At 38.4% G+C, this 15935-nt stretch overlaps 1 protein-coding gene across 14 annotated transcripts in view; it reads right to left on the bottom strand.

The window, feature by feature from the left end:
* ENAH (ENAH actin regulator) overlaps positions 1-15935 on the bottom strand; it is a 175782-nt gene that overhangs the window by 77596 nt on the left and 82251 nt on the right. The gene's annotated exons all lie outside the window — the stretch shown is intronic.

Here is a 15935-nt window from a genome sequence, read left to right as displayed (position 1 = left end):
AATGAAGTGTAGTGAGGAAGCAGAAGGCGGGAATCAGGATCCACAAAGGAGATTGTATATTATATAAACAATAAAAAAAAATTTTCTTCTATCAATAAATCTAATATATTCATTAAACAGAATATAACTACAAGTATAAATTAACCATCATCTGTGTGTGCATATATACATTTATACTATTGGTGAACTGTTTTTGATTACCCATCTTTACTGGAAAAATTACTTTTATCATCAGGCTTGCTTCAAGGTCTATATAACGAATTCTGCTAGGCTCCATCTGTCCCGTGAGATATGGAGGGGCACTAGTGATCCATGGATCGTCACTAGCACTGTGACGGAGCCCCTGACTCCATTCAGATAAGATAACATCCTATGTCTCAAATTTCTTCACTTAAAAATGAAACAATAAAATGAGATGATTTCTAAGCATTCTTCTAGATTTTCAACTCTAACCTTCACAAATAGATGTTAAGGAAAAAAAGACCAACTCTATGATAGAATTTTTAAACCTCAGCTTCATCTCAATTATTGTTACCAAGTGAGAATGAGATTTTGTTGCTGTTGTTGTAGGGATGATCTTAGTTACATATTAAGCAATAATTTCATATTTCAAATATTTCAAAATACTACTGGGCAAAAAAGATTAGTTGGAATTTTACTTTATACCATAGTTGACTTCTTAAAAATAAAATACAAAAATTGAACAGAAGAAAACAGGTATGTTAACTCCATGATGACTATTAACCTAATTAAAATGACTCAATTTTCACAATTTTCATAGATTCACCTGACATTTAAGTAGTTGTTAATGGAGATGCTAAGTAGCTTACCCAACCCTATCTTTAAAGAAAGCATTGCTCATTACACAAATTTCAGCCTCAAAGTAAATCATGTGGGTTCTTCCCCAATATCCTGGGAAACAAAAAGTCACTTTCATCCCTCCCTTCTGGCCCATCTCTCAACAGTATGTGCTTTGCTAGACTTCTGTGATTCGATGATAGAAGGATCACAGGAGACCTAAAGAGGTCACAGCACTGAGCAATAAAACCACTCACAACGGTAGTGTTAAAACTGTTCATAATTTTCCATTAACGAAATCTCACCAAAATAACTGGTAATAACATCTATGCAGTACAAACACTGAAATAAACCCAGTGGTACTGTCTAAATTTTTATGCTATACTGAATTTTTTTTTGTAAAATAGTTCTGGGAGTAAAAATGAGGCAATGACTAAAGCCTGAATTATTTTTAAAAGCTTGATTAAAGAGTCTTTGTCAGCACAGCAGTTGAAATCTCTTCATCACTCACAATAAAAATACTTGTTAAGTGACAAAATTTACATAACCCTTTAGAAAGAAACAAGCTAAGGCAAAGTGCCTTTTATAGCATACAATCCAAGAAATAAATTTACTAACTCGAGTGAACAACAATTCAATAAACCCATCTGTAAATTAATATAGAACAGTATTTTCCAGTTTTCACTATATTTTTGGACACACAATTCAGTTCAGTTCAGTTCAGTCAGTCAGGTCCGACTCTTTGCGACCCCATGAACTGCAGCACGCCAGGCCTCCCTGTCCATCACCAACTCCCAGAGTCCACCCAAACCCATGTCCATTGTGTCGGTGATGCCATCCAACCATCTCATCCTCTGTTGTCCCCTTCTCCTGCCCTCAATCCTTCCCAGCATCAGGGTCTTTTCAAATGAGTCAGCTCTTCTCATCAGGTGGCCAGAGTATTGGAGTTTCAACTTCAACATCAGTCCCTCCAATGAACACCCAGGACTGATCTCCTTTAGGATGGACTGGCTGGATCTCCTTGCAGTCCAAGGGACTCTCAAGAGTCTTCTCCAACATCACAGTTTAAAAGCATCAATTCTTCCGTGCTCAGCTTTCTTTACAGTCCAACTCTCACATCCATACATGACTATTGGAAAAACCACAGCTTTAACTAGATGGACCTTTGATGGCAAAGTAATGTCTCTGCTTTTTAATATACTGCCTAGGTTGCTCATGGCTTTTCTTCCAAGGAACAAGTGTCTTTTGATTTCATGGCTGCAAGCACCATCTGCAGTGATTTTAGTGCCCAAGAAAATCAAGTCTCTCACTGTTTCCATTGTTTCCCCATCTATTTGCCACAAAGTGATGGGACTGGATACCATGATCTTAGTTTTCTGAACGTTGAGTTTTAAGCCAACTTCTTCATTCTCCTCTTTCACTTTCATCAAGAGGCTCTTTAGTTTTTCTTCGCTTTCTGCCATAAGGCTGGTGGTGTAATCATACCCTCATAGTTAACTGAATAGCTATTAATCTCTAAACGAACATATCAAAGTAGCCAAGAAAAGCCCAAAAATGCAAATACTAGTTGATGTTTTATAATGAAGATGAAAAGACATCTTCATTATGAGATTAAGGATACAAATCTGACACTCAACAAAACAAGAAGCACAAAGAGAAACCAAGATTAAAGGGAACAAGATAAGAAGCGGGTAAGAGCTGAGATGTTACTGGAGATGTAGTCAGAGCCACTCAGGTTATGTATCAAGCTGTAAAGACATGAGTTAGCCCCAGACAACCCTGAGTTCTAGCAGGCATCCAGTCCTCAGAGAAGCCACATCAAGGCCCAGCCAAGAAAGAGAATGGCACTGTCCAGTGGGACCTTACTGACCAAGTCAAATCTTTCCATTCCTTCCACACACATTCCTGAGGACCTCTCCTCACTAGAGACACAAATCCTATGGTATAATAAAAAAAAAAATACTTGGTCTTTGTCTGGTTCCTAGAACAGAACTCCTAACCCCCTTGGCATCTCCCAAGCAGTATCTTTGGTACGCTAATAAGATGACTGACTCTAGGCTTTCAGATGGGGGCTGGGTACCAGAAATAGCAAGCCATGATCAGAGTGTAGAAATTTTCAGTCCTGGTCCTTCCCCACCTCTGGGGAGGGGAGAAGTGCCAAAGACTGGTCTCACTCGGCAATGGCCAATGAATTAGCCATCACATATCCATGATGAAATTTCCATAAACACACCCAAAGAAGCTCACACAGAGGTTCTAGCTGGGATAGCATACCTGGAGAGAGCTTGGAAGAAGCCCTCCATACCTTGCCCTATGCATCTCTTTCATCAGGCTGAGCTGTGTCCTTTATGCTAAATCAGGAATGGCAAGTAAAACACTTTTCTGAGCTCTGGGAGTCAATCTAACAAATTACTGAGCCTGAAGGGGAGTCGTGGCAACCCCTGAATTTGTAGGCTGCTGGGCATAAGTAGGGAGTAACCCAAGTACCTGACTAGCAGTGCCAACTAAACACTGTTACCTGCTATCTGGTTCTACAAGAATGAAGCCACTAAGGAAATGAAGACAAAACAAATGCTTTTAAACCAAACTTACCGTCAGTTTTTGATGGTCCTTGCCCTCAAGCAACTAAGCAAGCAAGTAAGTAAAGATCTCAAAGTTATAAAAAGAGGCAGGATTATTTGAGGGAGATTTTTTTTTTCCCCTAAATAAGTCTTTTTTACTTTTCATGATTAATTCAAATACTTTTCTGTGTTAATATTAAAATGATACAGTATGGTTAACAATATTATATTTGACTTTTGTAACACGTCTTTAATTTTTTGTATTTGAAATCCATTAAAGATTTAGTCTGTTCTTTAAAAAAAAAAAAAAGAATGAAGCCACTAGCCACTGCAATCGCTGACATTCAATACACCCTGAAAGGAGTTCAGGGTGGAGATCAGCAATGAGGCGCTCTGTGCTCTGGGAAAAACTGGCAGAACAGGCCTTCAGATGAGCCCGATTTCTTGCATCTTCTCATATCTAGAAAAGCACTAAAATCATTAACGGAGACATCTGCTCCTCGTGACTAGCAGCAACCTTCTCGTGACTAGCAGCAAGCCTCTGAGAAAACCTGTGCTTGATTGATCCTCCTTCACCAAAATCTCACATACACTGACCTCCCCCTTATCTCTTCAGAACAGTTCCTCAGAGCTTTCTGAGAGGCCGTTTTCTGGGCTACAGTTCTCAATTGGCCTCAGTAAAACTTAACTCACTACTGTCACACTGCATTTTTTTTTCCCAGTCAACAGTAGTCAGGTCTAAAGTGGGGCAGTCTTGTGGGAATGAGCCCTTAACCTACTAACTTCAGAGAGTCAGTGTTTGTATTCAGCTGAATTGTTGGACACCCAGCTGGTATCAAAAACTAAGAGAACTCATTGTTGACCTGAGAAGAAAACCACCCAATGTATCAACCCCAATTACAGGTGTGCACAAAATAAGCTAGTGGTACCCAATTTTGGATTTCATAGACTCATAAACTTCACAAACCAACTAGATGAATCAATACAGAACAGGTCGACAATATTTGGCCTACTTGACAGGCAGGAGATTTCAGAAGAGGGGAAGGAACCACCATAACTTACTAATATGAAGATATTTTGGAACTTAAAAATCTCAAAATAAATACAATGTAATACTCTGGAGTATAATAACTAGCTTTCTGTACAATTTTCTACATTGTCCTTTTTTTTTTTTCATTTCTCCCCAGCCCAGTGAAATACTTCTATTATAAGCCTGCTTTACAAGTATGACTATATGACTGGCCTAAGTCAAAACAGAACTGCCTATATATACATTGGTGTGTGTATATATATATGTATATATACACACACACATATCATATCTATATATATAAGCACAAGAGCAAGAACTGGTCTGCTTAGACGTTCTTCTGGTAGGAATTTCCAACTTCAGGAGGATTTTTAGATGAGAAAGTCAATGAGTGAATTTCTGAGATGATAAAACTTTGCAAATTCAGTATGTGCAGTTTTTCAGAGAAAAGTAATTTGGAAGGAAGATATTTAAGAATCATAGCTACTGAAGAGTCAAAAAGGTAGGAAAAAAAAGAAAATGAAGACCTAAACAAGCACAGCAAAAAAGACAAAAATTAATCTTTACACTTATTATTCTAATAAGTAAGCCTCAAAATGAACACCTAGTCAAAGTCTTCAACATTCTGAATCAGTAAAGGAAGTACACAAAAGATTAAATTAGTTAATTACTAAGCTGTACTTCTGGGATGATCAGGTACTAAAATTAGTTATCAATAAATTCTATTTTATGACCAAATGCAATTGGTATATGTAATTGGCTATACTTTATCTTCCTGATGTTAATTTTGGCTTTTTAAAATGATATATGGCCTTAGAAGGCTAAAAACAGCTCTTTTTTTTTTTTTAGTGTAAAAACCATGACACTACAAGCAAATTTTGTGGCTTTGTCAAAATTTGTTTCTGAATGTACTCAAATATCCTGAACAGGTATATATGATGATACAAAAAGGTCGGCCTGAATCTATTTTTACAGGTACCCATGAATGAAATGGTTCCTGGTATTTAAGCCGACTAAGGATCCCTTGGCTCTTGTATATGCTATTTACTGAAGTTACAATAAATACAGCCAACTCTTTGAAAACAGTGATTTACTTTCAAAGTAATCATTACCTGTCAAAGCATGAATCTGCAGAGCCTAGGCACACAGAGCCACTATTTATTTAAATTCTTATTCAGTACATAATTTCGTTTAACAAAAGTCTACTCAAGACCTGGACCAAATACCATTCCTTCTGTTAAGTCTTTCTGGAGCCCTCTAAGTCAGAATCAACTGCTCCCTCCTAAGTTCCCACAGTATTCATTCATTTTTCCATAAGGAGGACTCTCTGAAGAGGTAATACTTGAGATGGGATTTTACTCCAAGTGCACTGGAAAGCACTTGGAGTAGAGGGCTTCAAGCAGAACATGACTTATAGTTTTAAAAGATGATATCAGTTTCTATAAAGAGAAGGGATTCAGGAAGGTGGCATGGAAGTCAAGGACGCAAGCATAACGACTAGTGTGAGGAGTGTATTTATGATGAGATTTGGTTTAGATTAAAGGAGAGGGAAGGGTGTGGGACATATATGTCAGAAGCACAGGAGACAAGGTTTGCTAATTGGAAAGATGAAAGAGAGCTGACTCATTGGAAAAAACCTTCATGCTAGGAAAGATTGAAGGCAGGAGAAGGGGACAACAGAGGATGAGATGGTTGGATGGCATCACTGACTCGACGGACATGAGTTTCAGCAAGCTCCAGGAGTTGGTGATGGACAGGGAAGCCTGGGGTGCTGCAGTCCATGGGGTCGAGAACAGTCAGACACGACTGAGTGACTGAACTGAACTGAACTGAAGATGAAAGAGAAGGGTAAGGAAGAAGACAAAGACAAGAGAACGATTATGTCACCTAGCATTTTACTGATGTTTCCAAAGTAATGACATGCTACAAAGCATGCAGCATAGAAGTCATGACCCCAATTTATTTTTACATACATATAAAAATGTCTTCATCATCTTTGAAAAAGGAGAATGTCATTCAAATGACAGAGCCTAATTTGCAGTAAGTTATCAAGGTCTGTATCATAACCTCTATTATACTACCAACCACTTAGAGAATCTATCCTAAGAGAATTGGCATCTTGTCTGTTATGATACTGAGTCATTCTGTGAATCAAGATGTCAGTTATTCAGAAGATAAAACATTTAAGAAAGAAACTACACAAAAAAGTTGGAAATTTTTAAAGACAGTGTTTCCGTCTTATTCTCTGATGTCAATTTTTTACTCAAGCTTGCAATTTTATAACATTTCAAGCATTAAAGAGAGTTAAACACAATGTTAAGATTTCAATTCAATTCCAAAATTATTTTTCATATCTACATTCCATGGCCTCCTAGAGTTTCAAAAGGTTATGTACTGAAATCAGGAATAAGAAACAGGTATTCTCTTCAAATAGGAAAGCAAACAATAAATAGCATGCCCTAGAGGAGTCACACACAGAAAGACTTCTCCTCAGTTCACCACTCTGGACTCAAGCTATCTTGCACACCTAGAGGTCACGACAGACTGTCCCTGCCCTCAACCTCGCCAGGTGCTCTGTCCCTGCGGCCTGTCGGTTCTACTTCCTGAATTCAGCGGTTCCCTTTGCTCACAGCGCTCATAAACTGTAATCTGGGCCCTCCGTAGCATCTCATCTGGATTATTTCAGATAACTCCTACCTGGTATCCTTGACTGCAATTTTACTCCTTCCTCCCAATGCTTCCAGTGGGAAATTTTTCTAAATCAGATCTCAAGACATCACTCTTCTGCTTAAGACACTCCAAAGACTCATTTCAGGATAAACTGTGGCTTCAGGGGTCTAGCGTGATTTGGCTTCTTTCTCAACATTTATACTTTCTTTCAAACATGGACAGCATGAAATGTGTACAATGTAAATGTTCTAGCATCCTGCTGCTGGGGGCACACAGTGTTCGCTACAGTAATAACAATTACACCATATCTGTCCACATATCCACGCCTTTGCACACACCCTGTACCGAAACTACCTGCTACATAACATTTTCTCCTCCCAAACACCTCCTGCCTAACACTGACTGTTCTCCAAGATTCGGACACAAGTTAGACACAAGCGTCATGTGCTCCTGAAAGTTCTTCCCCTCCTGCTCAATACAGGGCCTCCCACAATACACTATGCATGTCATCTCTACAACAACACATTAAACCCATGAAGGGCTGGCACTGTATCTTTCTCTCTCTCCAAATTAAGATTTGTTGAAGTAATGACTTGGAAAGTAGTGAGCAATATTAACTATACAGTTAATATATAACCTTATACATAATGTATATAATGTATACCTTATACAAGGTAAACATCTATAAGCTTTGAGTAAAAGCCCCAAAACATGCCAATGAAAGCTCTTCTCTGACTTCAAGTGCCCAAATGGACAATCTCAGACCCTCTCCTTTCCATCTGTAACACACACCATAAGCACTCAAGATACTCAGCTCTGAGCCAGCAGACTACTCTAACCCCCCTGTACTCTTCTGCTCCCAGCAGTCAGGCTGTGTACTTAGCAAGAGTCAGCTGTGTTTGTGACCAAATGTACTCATACCAATTATACTGTAATTATGCAATTTAAATACTCTATAAATGGATACAATGTGAATATATAGAAATTCTATGAAAATTAAGTTTCTATCAAGATGAGTCACTAAAGAATTGTGAGATATACATAAAAGACAAGGCAGAATGCTATATTCAGAACACTCCGCATATATCTTAAGTTCTCTCTCCACTTTAAAGAAACCGAAGCTGAAATTTTGAAGATAAAAGAGAGGCATGCTTTAGCAAAGAAAAATAATGTAGACTTCTCATCACCAGGCTAACACTAGAAGTTTTACAAAGACAAAGGTCACTGGTGGCCCTGGTCCCTGCAGGTCCTCGGGAACAGTCAACCAGGGACTGCTACACCTCTAAGCCAGGCTAAGGTCTGCAATCCCAGGAAGACACTTCAAGGAAGAAACCTTCAGCCCCTTCCCCCTTAAGAATAAGGGTGTAGAGTCTCTCGGGGGGAATGGGACAGCCTGGGACCTGGGAGCCTTCTCTGCAGTGCTGCAATGCTTGCACCTGGACAAACCTCTCCTCTAGCAACAAAATACAAGGGAACTATATGGGACTAAAAATAACTGCATGCATATGCAGTTGGCACAAACTCTGGACAAAAGATACAAAGAGACCAAAAAACCCAACTGCCTCTTTTGAAGAGCCTGGAGCAAAAGCAGGGTACTGAGCATGCCCCTGCACTCAACACTACCAGAGTGGTGGGCAGAACACTGGGCCACCCCTCCGGCCCGAACCCTGCATACCCTTACCCTCAACCCATATAAGGAACAAGCTCACCCCCAACTCAAGGAATGAGCAAGCAAGGGAACTTGTTCTTTGTTCTCACTCCCCCACTGTAATATGGGCCCCAATAAAGCCTTTCTTGGAAAACAAAACCAAGGTCACAGAATTAACACATACATTATAAAGGAGATTAAACGTTCAAAGGCACATGTCATTTTTAAGGATACCAAACTTAAGGTCAATTAACCAGTCAGTACACCACCAGTACAGATCACACTACATACAAGGGCTTCTTACTATAAGGTACATTTATGAAATACTAACTAGCTTTTCTCCTTTCATATTCCATTCATTAATAAAACACTTGCTAAGAATGGGGGGATGCTGCTTCCTAATAACAATTAGGTGCTGCTGTCACGGCTCACTGATTGAGGGGTAAGGGAAGAACACTGTGAATACCACTGACAAATAGCAGATACAAATAATGGCAGCAAAGGAACATTTTCTACAAGGCAAGAAAACCATCTGTGAGGCGGCAGTTCCAAAGACACAGAAAGGCAACATTTCCAGTAAAGGCCACACAGTTGTAAACCATTCATCTTTCTAAGAGATACTAAAAGGTTTTTGTAAAAAGTGAAAATATCAATGTCACTACTTAACTCTTTCGTTCCATAACAACTGTGTTCATGTACCAAGTACAAATGCAATCTAACAAATAAGAAATTCACAGTCACCACAGAAAATGACCTATGTATCAAAGCAAAATACCATGTTGTAGAAAACACTTCAGCCAATCTGTTGGGTTATCCCACAGGATGACAAAAACCTCTTAAAGGAGAAATTTATCATTAAATTAAACAATATACAGGAGAAGTATCTGAAAGGAGGCACTTGCATGTTCAGAAGTAAGAGTGATCTTTTAAAAAAAATCTTTATGGAAAAAAAAAATCTTTATGGTACTACTTGACTTTAATTATGAATACCGCTGACTCAAGCACAGAATGTGCACAATTCCGTAAATGTGACTTGGCCAACAAAAAGGACCTGCCTCTGCCCACAATATACCTAAAGAGAGGGGAATAACAGAACGCAAACATAACAATTTCAGTATTCTTAGAACCACGAGAGAGGAGAAAACTAGGATGGAATTTATAACAGTTTACAGAGAGGAAAGAAAATGAAATCACACTGCTGGTGCTAAGTTGCTTCAGTTGTGTCCAACTCTGTGTGACCCCATAGACGGCAGCCCACCAGGCTCCCCCGTCCCTGGGATTCTCCAGGCAAGAACACTGGAGTGGGTTGCCATTTCCTTCTCCAATGGATGCAAGTGAAAAGTGAAAGTGAGGTCACTCAGTCATGTCCAACACTGGGTAGGAAGTAAAAAAGAGAATTAAGAAACATAGTAAGAAAATCTTGGCTGGAAAACTGCCTCTGCATGCAACTGGTGGTGGGGTACGAGAGGAACCTTGGTCTACTGCTAAGAAGCCCAGGTAAATCAGGCCCCTCCCACCTTTCCTGTGATACAGAAGACTAGGTAACAAAAATAAAGCAAACATTATTTTTAAAAAATCAGGTATAGCTGTTTCAGGAGACTGCACTCTACAAGAACCCACAGGTAAATATTTTTGGAATTTGTTTCAAAGTAATGCTTAACTGCAACACAAAAACCATAACAAAAATCAATGAGGGAAAATGCATTAATTTTTGTACTATCTATAGTCTTCAGTATGGATGGACATATCCCCAGTTATAGTCAAAAAGAATCCAAATCTCCTTATATTAATAAAGACTTAAAATCCAGAGACAAGTGACATATGTAACTAATTACTGAGTGAATGTGATAATAATAATGTTACTACTACTACTAACAAATACTAATATGAACATATTATTGAACACACTGTTCAATGTGCTTTGTCTATATTAATTCACTTATTTATTCAACAACTTTATTTGAGAGATACTTGTTAATATTCCCAGTCTACAGATAGGGAACACAGACAGAGAAGTGTGGTGTCCTTAGTCACTCAGTCGTGTCCAACTCTTTGCAAGCCTGTGGACTGTAGCCCGCCAGGCTCCTCTGTCCATGGGGGTTCTCCAGGCAAGAAGACTGGAGTGGACTGCCATGCTTGCATCCAGGGGATCTTCCCAACCCAGGGATTGAACCCAGGTCTCTCCTACTGCAGGAGGATTCTTTATGGGTTCTTTACTATCTGAGCCACCAGGGAAGCCCGAATTAAAGAATTCACTGTAGGAAGCAACAGAAATGAAACTCAAAGCAGCCAGTCTGCTTCAGAGTTTGGACTTATGATCACTCGAATGAGTTAAAGTCTACCTAACTACCGATTATATTAGCTCAACAAAATTAACTCCTCAGAAGTTATCTATTATTTCTGCATTATACTTCATGTTATATTTAATTTGAAGCCAAGGGAAGGGAATTTGTATATTTGCTGAAATTGATGTTCCTGTAGAAATAAACAAGGATTCTTTTGAAGATTTCACTAGAGAAAATTATACTTTATACTATTACAAAAACATATCTGGGCGGCTTCCCATGTGGCTCAGTGGTAAAGAGTCTGCCTGCCAATGCAAGAGATGCAGGTTTGATCCCTGGGTCAGGAAGATCCTCTGGAGAATGGAATGGTAACCCACTCCAGTATTCCTGCTAGGAGAATCCCATGAACAGAGGAACCGAGTGGGCTACCACCCACGGGGTTACAAAGAATCAGACATGACTCAGGAGACTGAGCACACACACATGACAATGCTTGGTTTGGAAAAGCCCTAAACAACCATCTATGGGTTTTCTTTAAAAAAGCAAAACATATCTAAGGCTATCACAGAGCTTCCGGTGTAGCTCGTTCGGTAAAGAATCTGCCTGCAATGCAGGAGACCTGAGTTTGATTACTGAGTTGGGAAGATCCTCTGGAGAAGGAAATGGCAACCCACTCCAGTATTCTTGCCTGGAGAATCCCATGGACAGAGGAGCCTGGCAGACTACAGTCCATGGGGTCGCTAAACCACTACCACCACCAGGCTATCACAGAGTTTTTAAAAGCAGCACTACAAAACACATGTGTAAAATAAATCTTTCAGGGCAACTTTCCTTCAAATTGAACCTCAATGTTCTTCAAAGAATTCATGAAGACAAAAATCTGTGGGAAGCATTCTAGGCATCAAACTAGACACATACAACAGACATGCACACAAATGGAGAATATAAATATAACATGATTTTTAAAAACAAGTCATATGGTACAACAGCACCCACCATCCCATGATGTTTAACTACTCTGATTTTGTTACTACACAATGTAAAGAATTTAACACTATAGGGAGTACGTGAACTTTAAAATATACTAGCCAATGAGGAATATAGCTCTCATTTTTCGAAAAAAGAATAGGCAAAATGAAATAATACAAGAAATGTTAATGATTTTCATTCAAGTTAGTAAAGTACTGACTAGAAAGTTAAGATAAAATTTCAATCTAAAACTACAGGAAAAAAAAGATTCTTTCAAGTAAATGAAAACAGAGAGAGGGTTGGGTATGAATACAGATGGAACTAGGACTAGGAGTAACACTGGAATTATTTACCAAAGTCTCCCCAACTAAATAAGGTAAGGGCTGTGTTTTACCAATATATTTACATTAGCTGGTATTTAGCCCCTACTTTAAGGAGCTCACTAAATTTCTGCTGAGTCAAAGACTTGGTGCAGAATGAAGTGATAATTAAAAAAAAAAAAAAAGTACAGGATAAAAAAGCTCCATTTTATGGCTGAGTTCTAGACAGTTAAAAGTGCCAGAAATCTCACCTTTCAATGAGTAGCTGATTTACTGTCTGACTCTCCTAAAACTGGATACACCTGAATTATAATCTAAATCCAAAATTACTGTAGAAATGTGAATGGTCAGCAGACCCAGTGACATCTGGTGTGTTGTTCATTTTCTAAAATACCATGAACATCAGCATCTTAAATTACACTAAGTGTATGCATATTGTAAATTATTCTTTAAACCAGTCATTAAAACAAGATGAAACTTTTATGAAAAGGTTTTCTTCTGGTGAGACTTTCAATGAAAACTCTGTATGAAAAGTTCACTCTTTCACAAAAAGATGTGTTAACACCACTTGTAACTAGGCAAAGTTTAATGAAACAATTACTTAGGTACCTATAATTTGTATTTTTTAACTAGTAGAAATCTCTCTTGTGTGCTACAGATATCTTTTCAGCCAAAAAACTTAAAGCTAATTGCTCTCTGTGCCCACCTGTACTAGGCAACTTCTGAGATAGCCTACCCCCAGAGCAGACTTCAACAGGCATCTGTACACCAATATTCACAGCAGCACTCTTCAGCCAAAAGGTAGAACCACCCCAGTGTCCATCAATGGACGAATAGCTAAATAAAAGGTGGTATATACAAACATTCTTCAGACGTAGAAAACAATCCTGACACACGGATTTTACATATATATCATCAATATATACATGCAACCTGCTCCAGTATTCTTATCTGGACAATGCCACGGACAGAGAAGCCCCAAAGGACTATAGCCCATAGGGTCACACGGAGTCAGACATGACTGAAGTGACTTAGCACAGCACAGCACATATATCCTATATATATAACATGATATACATGTATAACATGATATGTATCATCCATATATAGTATGGATGAATCCTGATGCCATTAGGCTAAGTTAAATAAGCCAGAGACATAAGGATAAATACCGTATGATTCCACTTATGTAGAGTACCTAAAGGAGTCAAACTACTAGACACAGAAGGTAGAATGGTGGTGTCCAGGAGCTGTGGAGAGGGAAGAAGGGGGAGTAACTATTTAATGGATAGTCTTAAAATGCTGGGAAGACTAAAAAGTTCTCAAGATGGCTGGTGGTGACAGTTACACAACAACGTGAATGTACTTAAGACCACTGAACTGTGCATGTTATGTCCACTTCACCACAATTAAAAGTATATAACAGCTTTAAATATTAAGAAAATGTGAAAACAATTTTTAAAAAGTAGTTTTGTCTTTCAAGGAATAAAACTTTATTTATTAATCCCAGTCACATTTGGTTAAAGGTTGTACCTTAACACAAATCTTAAAATTTTTATATAAATAAAGAAAACACAAATAATGACATTGTCTAGAATTAATCCAACATGTTATAATGAATATTTAACATTTTCTTACGTCCTGTTATTTGAGATGCTTTGCCACTCATTCTTCTTTCTGTAAGACATTTCTTTGGGCTGTACTGACAACCATTAGCTTCCTAGTTATAAACTTTGGTTTATAATTTCTCCCAGCTGTATGTTTCTGGCTCCCATTACAAGTACAATTATAAGAAATAATTTGCATCTTTTTTCCTCCTCCCAATCACACAAAAAAAGATGGCCCCCAGAGACCACCACCACCTGGTACTCACGCCTGCAAGCACTGAACGCAACCAATAACTGAGTGAATGCAGCCGTCCCCCTCCCCTCACGGTGACTTCTGTTCAGACTACAGCCCTGGCCAACATCTTGACACCAAGTGCTGAGAAACCCTGAGCCAGGGGACCTATGTGCTGCGCTTGGTCTCTCAGTCATGTCTGACTCCATGGACTGGGGCCCGCCAGGCTCCTCTGTCCACGGGGTTCTCCAGGCAAGAATACTGGAGTGGGTTGCCATGCCCTCTTCCAAGGGATCTTCCCAGCTCAGGGATCAAACCCAGGTCTCCTGCACTGCAGGCAGATTCTTTACCATCTGAGCCACCAGGGAAGCAGGGGACCTGTATTCAGTGTCTAATCCAAGAAGCTGTGTGATAATGAATAAGTACTGTTTTAAGCTACTGAGTATTACTGTTAATTTTACTGTGTTGCCAGAAATAACTAATATACCACCACCCCACCCCCTCTTGCCTGTCCCCCAAGATCTTAAACTTTTTTCCCCCATATACAACATAATGATTCACTACTTGTATATATCACAAAATGATCACCACAGTAAGTCCATCACCACAGTTACAATTATTTTTCTTGTGATGAGAACTTTTAAGGTCTCTGTCACCAACATGCAAATACAATATAGTATTCTATGTAAACTTAAAAATCAATACAATCTCGGATTTCACATGCCCCGAAGAACTTAGCACACAATATACATACACATAGGGCTCATATACTGTATCTACCCACTCATCTGTTTTTTAACCGACCTTAAGTTTTCAAACATCAATTCTCAGTGAATGAGCAAATCTATTAAACATTCATTAATAGCTTGATAGCTCACAAAAGTAAGTACATTTAGAAATGGTCAGCGACAGGAAGGAAAATACAGGAAAACACGTCACTTAGCAACACATACCTTCCCTATCCTAGCAATCTTCCCATTAATAAGAACTGAAGCAATTGATTAGAAATGTCCCTGTTTCCTGAACTTTTCTGCCTCACATTATTTTCACCAGGCTGTAAAAACTATAAAAGGTTCCATTCACCAAAAAAATACAATCATAAATGTTCAAAACACATGAAACAAAAACTGAAAGAATTGTGCAATCTATCAGTGCATCAAATCAACACTTTACGCTTATTATCTCAATAAAGCCACGAAAAACACTGACATAAAGAAAGGACAACAATTTTCACAACAATTAGTTGCAAATCTTACCACCTCCTCTCAGTTAACTATTAAAACTAGACAATAATTTATAAGGTACATTAAAAAAAATACTGAACACACAGAAAATCTGAAACCTATTAACCACTATGACTTAACTGGTATTTCAAAAGCATTACTGCAACTGCAGAATATACATTCCTTTCAAGTACACAGTATGATCGCCAAAACAGATGCTATACTAGCCCATTAAAAAATTCTCAATAAACTTAAAATAACTGAAAGCATATTGAGTATAACCTCTGACCACAATGGAATTAAATGTGAAGTTAATTATACTAGGCTTCCTAAAAACACTGGGAGGGGGGATTTTTAAATTATACACAAAAGTGATTCATGAGTCAGAGAAGAAAATACAAGGATATCAGAAAGTATTTCAAATTAAATCATTATGAAAATATGACAAATAAAAATCATGACATGTAGCTAAAGCAATGTTTAGTGATTAATGCTTGTGAATGCTGTATTAGAAAACAAAGGTCTCATACCAAATATCTAAGCTTCCCTAAGTTAGAAAAGAGCAAAGAAAATCCAAAGGAAGTAGGCAGGA

This window comes from Odocoileus virginianus, chromosome 11 (genome assembly GCF_023699985.2).
Source record: "Odocoileus virginianus isolate 20LAN1187 ecotype Illinois chromosome 11, Ovbor_1.2, whole genome shotgun sequence".
Taxonomy (NCBI): domain Eukaryota; kingdom Metazoa; phylum Chordata; class Mammalia; order Artiodactyla; family Cervidae; genus Odocoileus; species Odocoileus virginianus.
The sequence above is the reverse complement of the archived record's forward strand: the minus strand, read 5'-3'. Positions and strand labels throughout refer to the sequence as shown.